The sequence below is a fragment of the Callorhinus ursinus genome, unplaced genomic scaffold, assembly GCF_003265705.2.
Source record: "Callorhinus ursinus isolate GAN/ISIS: 27379988/994484 unplaced genomic scaffold, GSC_fseal_2.0 scaffold54, whole genome shotgun sequence".
NCBI lineage: Eukaryota > Metazoa > Chordata > Mammalia > Carnivora > Otariidae > Callorhinus > Callorhinus ursinus.
In genome coordinates this window covers 17,589,496-17,595,104 of record NW_027397116.1, presented here as the reverse complement: position 1 = coordinate 17,595,104, position 5,609 = coordinate 17,589,496, and positions in this window count along the sequence as shown.

Here is a 5,609-nt window from a genome sequence, read left to right as displayed (position 1 = left end):
TATGTCATTATCTATTTTAAGATTTAGCTATTTTCTCTTTCTCTAACTTGCATTGTCTGATGTAGGATAGTTCAAACAGAAGAGAAAACACCAACGCAAAAAATTTAACTGAGGTGACATTCACATTCCTTCTAGGCTTCGCTAAATTTAAGTTTGCATGGACAATGCTAAATGCATCACAATTTTCCCTCTGGTAGCTGGCACATATTCTTTTGACTTTGATTTTAAAATATGTCACGATTTCAAAAATGTTAAAATAGGAAATACATATTTTGGAATAAAAGGATAATACTTTTACAATAATTTTATTTGGCTTCATATTTGCTATTTAAACTAAGTAAAAATTGCTTGGCAGAGGACAAAGCAGTTAGCTGTGAGGTTGAACTTAAGATAAATAACTCTAGAAAAAAATAATTGATGATCTGAGGAAATACAAAAGCTGAAATTAAGAGCCACACCAAAGAGATATAAATTAGTTTAGGGAAACCAAATTTAACTACAACATGACAGATATAACAGTATATATATATATATATATATATATATATATATATATATATATATATATATATATTCCGATTCTATTTACTTCCCAAAGGCCAGGACTCCAAATATCACATTAGTAGGGATTAGGGTTTCAACAGATGCATTTTGAGAGCACATAGACATTCAGTCCATAGAGCATGTGTGTGTGTGTGTTTATGAATTATCATCAAAAAATATATAAAAGCTTCTAAGAAGAAATATATTATAGTAAAAATACAGATTCAGAGTTCATATATTTGTAATCTGGACCTAAATGATACACCTCAAGTTCTATGGACTTGATGTCTGTGTCCTTTCAAAATTCATATGCTAAAACCCTAATTCTCAATTAGGGTTGTATAGATCATTAGACCCTCATTATGGGATTAATGCATTTATAAAAAGAGGAGGAGAAAAGGGATTTCTGACAACTCAGCAAGAACATGGCTATTTGCAAATTAGGCAGAGAGACCTCACTAGAACCTCACTGTGCTGGTACCCTGATCTCCGACTTCCCAGCCTCCAGACTGAGAGAAATAAATTTCTGTTTTTTTAAGCCACCTTGTTGTGATATTCTGTTATAATGGCTCAAACTGACTAAAACATCAAGTAATAATGAAAACATAAGAATCTTAAAACAGACGTAAAATATCAGTCATATAACCCGAGAGTGACTTTCTTTATAAGGCTCATCCTGAGCACATGTCATAACATATTTTTTAAAGTAACTTTTTGGAATTATCTTCTAAATTAGGTTTCAAAGGTTGTCATTTTACATTATATATATATATATGTGTATATATATATATATATATTTAAAGATTTTTATTTATTTGAAAGGGAGAGCAGAGTGAGAGAGAGAGCACGCACTAGCAGGGGTGAGGGGCAGAGGGAGGACAAACAGACTCGCAGCGGAGCAGGGAGCCCCATGTGGGGCTCGATCCCAGGACCCTGAGACTATGACCTGAGCCAAAGGGAGACACTTAACTAATTCAGCCACCCGCTCCCTGACATTTTCTACTTTCTTAAACGACAGTCAATCGGTAGATTTTCTTCTCTTTCCATGAATCTTAAAAAGAGGTTTATGCAATAGCTTTTATATTACTAATTCTCACTGAGTTCATTATCCAACATATTTTATTATTTTAAGGAATTTATGTTACCTTATCCAATTTTAGAGTCAATGTTTAAGATATACTTTTTTTTAAAAGATTTTATTTATTTATTTGAGAAAGAGAGAGAATGAGAGAGAGAGAGCACGAATGGGAAGAGGGTCAGAGGGAGAAGCAGACTCCCCGCCAAGCAGGGAGCCTGATGTGGGACTCGATCCCGGGACTCCAGGATCACGACCCGGGCCGAAGGCAGTCGCTTAACCAACTGAGCCACCCAGGCGCCCGATATACTTTTTTATTTAGTACAGCCATTTTCTTTTAAAAGGACATTTTGCAAGAACACCCTACAGAGTTTTTCAACTTTCAGTTTGAGAAATCAAGAAGCATAAAGAGGCTTATCACGAAAAAACACAGAATAAACATTAGCCTATTAGGGACTTGACAAAATGAATGACAATCAGCAGCACATTGCTCATTGATTATTTTAATATTCTTGGCTGTAACAGTGCTTATAGAAACTAAATTATTTTGTTCTCAAAAAATAACTTTGGTCTAATGTTGAAGAGAATGTGTTGTTCGCTGAGAATTGTGATTCTCCTCTTCAGCCCTCGGTAGAATGCTTCTGGAATGCAAAATGAGAGTTCACAAAACTGATATTTTTGTTCTATTAATGTTTAATTATTGGGTATAATTTTGCAAAAGGAGTAAAACACTATTCCGACAATGATGATGGTGTTTAGGGAAAAAACAGATAATTTATCTTTTCAATGAACTTTTTCTAAAAGCAATTCTATTTGTAGAAGATGCGTTTTGTGCCAGTTTATCACATGGTTTAGTTAGAAATTTTATCATGGTCGGTGTTCCTTAGTCTTCACAGGAACATTATCATAAGTTATTAAAGTCATATCTTATGCATTTAGGTTACCACAGAAATAGATTTTTTTCAAGGTGAGTTCATATTTTCATCACTACTAAGATCTTTAACTATTTTCTTGGAAAATATAGCCATTATGGTATTGATAGTACTACTGTTAAGTTTTGTCATTCATAATGAATGCACTTAAATAAAGCTTTCGAGAAAAAGAATGTTTCCTGAATTTGAAAAGAAAAGCAATTTCAAAATCATCATGAATTTTTTAATAAAACTAATAGAATTAAAATTTAAAAATGAAACTCCATGAGCTTGTTAAAATGATATGCATCCCTTCTTAATAAGAGTAAATATTAAAATAGCACAGTCCCTTAATCATTTCAAGGGGGTATTCATTCAATGTCATGATTCTTCAGATATGTATATTTACACACATGCACTTACATATATGTACACACATGTATATATAACACAGAATTTTATTTTTATAATATGTCATTTTATTTTTTTTAAAGATTTTATTTATTTGTCAGAGAGAGAGAGAGAAGGAGTGCACGCACAAGCGGGGGAACAGCAGACAGAGGGAGAGGGGAAGCAGGTTCCCCACTGAGCAGGGAGTCCCATAAGGGGCTCCATCCCAGGACACTGGGATCAAGACCTGAGCTGAAGGCAGACACTTAACTGACTTGAGCCACCCAGGTGTCCCTATAATACATGATTTCAGTTAAGAAAATAGTAAGGAGGGAATACGACTATTAATTTCAACTTCTAAGCCCTTCATCATCCCCTACTTACTTCTGCTTTCCTACCTCCTCTTGCCATTTCTTCAGTGTTCATTAGTGTCTACATGAAAGAATAACAAACAGATACACATATACTGAATTTGCCCTTTGAGCATGCATATAGTACAGTGAATGATTAACTGGGGAAAAAAATGAACTTTTTTTTTCAGTTTTCACAAATATATGTTCATATACCTGTGTTTAACTTATAAATCCCACCCAACTTGCATCAAAATGAGTGATCCAAATGATTGAATATAAGTTCTTTTTATAGTGTATGGGTAAATAATAAATAAAGTATATTAACTAAAAGTCAGTATTTAATAAAGGTGAGGTGTCTCTATATGATCATGTTTGAAAATTAAGTCTTTCTTTTTTTTTTTAAAGATTTTATTTATTTGTTTGAGAGAGAGAGAGAGAATGAGAGATAGAAAGCACGAGAGGGAAGAGGGTCAGAGGGAGAAGCAGACTCCCTGCTGAGCAGGGAGCCCGATGCGGGACTCGATCCCGAGACTCCAGGATCATGACCTGAGCCGAAGGCAGTCGCTTAACCAACTGAGCCACCCAGGTGCCTGAAAATTAAGTCTTTCAATCACAACCACTGTGCCTCCTGGTGGCAATGAGCCAAAATAATGCATACTCTAAATAGCATCTGGGTAGTCACTGGATCTTAGCACTAATGTTTAGCTTCAATGCCTGAGATAAACACAAATATAATATTGTTAATCAGTACTGTAAAGGTGCTCTTACTAAAATCCCTTTAAAATACAACTTGGATACTAATTATTTATGGCCAATAGGCCACTCCCATTTAATATGTTGGCCCCACTGCCCTAAAACTGATGATGTGGTCATTTAGATTCATTCTTAAGTTTATTAACATTAATTGTATTTTATTGTTGTGACATAATTAAAATTCTTTTAAGGATTTATTTATTTTAGAGAGAGAGCACATGTGAGTGGGGGGATGGGCAGAGAGAAAGGAAGAGAGAGAACCTCAAGCAAACTCCACACTGAGCATGGAGTCCACGGTGGGGTTGATCTCAGGACCCTGAGACTAAGACCTGAGCTGAAACCAAGAGTTGGATGCTTACCCGACTGAGCCACCCAGGTGCCCTATAATTAATATTATTTTTAACAAACCAGATATGCGTCTAAAAAGAAGAAAATGTGTTTTAAGGATACTTACTTGAAAACTATAGAAATATTTAAAATATGAGTTGTGAAAAGTATCCTTTTTCTTATGCTACATCAGTATAAGCCAACTCTAATGTAGTGATAGGAATGATACATTTCTAAATGATCATCCCTCTGGATTATTTCATGAGAATTTTGAAGTTCTCATCTGAATTTGTAAAAATCCAAATTGGTAATCCTTCATTTATGAGAGAAAGAATTCACTATCCTTGGACAGATCCATATTCAAAAACTTTAGCTGTATGTCAAATGTTCAGCAAAAAAATGCTATTTATTTGTTTTAAAATAAAATCAAATATTTAAAACCTGCACATGTAATTTTTAATGATTTATTATTTAATCACCTTTTTAGATTAGAATTACGGGGATTTTGCCTATTTTTATTTTATGATTACTTCAAAAGTCTTTTATGAGAGCTCTGATAATATGATGTAAATAACACCGGATTGGGAGTAAAGAGAAACCTGTCCACAAACTGTCCTTTTTATTAACCATATGTCCTTTCCAAAATTCACATTCTTTTTCTTTAAAATAGATTGGATTAAGTGATCCCCCAGGAATATTTATATACAGTATCATGGTACTTGGAAATTGTCCAATTAGTTCATTTGTACCTGTAAAAGAGCATTTTGGAAGTTGACAAAGTTTTAGGGAACATACATAAGTCTTTCTAAACAGTAAAGGATTTTGAATAGTAAAAACATTGTTATACCCAGGCTCAGGAGTTTTGTTTAGTTTAGTTGATTTTTATTTAATTTTTCGCCTGACAAATACTGGAGTAGCAAACTAGTGTTATCCAGCAATTGTGATTTCCTGGAAGAACTAATAAAGGAATTCAACCCACGAGCAATCAAAATCTAAATGACACAGCTAATTTCATTTAAAACGAGAAATTACATCACTCCTGAAAACTAGTCCGAGTTACTATTTCCTGAAGGGTTCCTACTGAATTTTAACTATGTTTTTTTAGTATAATGTGCATTAATTCAAATAATTTAGAATTAGTATATTCTTTTGCAATTTGGGAAATGATATAGGGTTATCAGTGAGCCTTGGCTTTATTAAGTACTCTTTTCATTGTACCTGTCTTGTTAAAATGTGCTTTCTACTGAGGATTCTCAT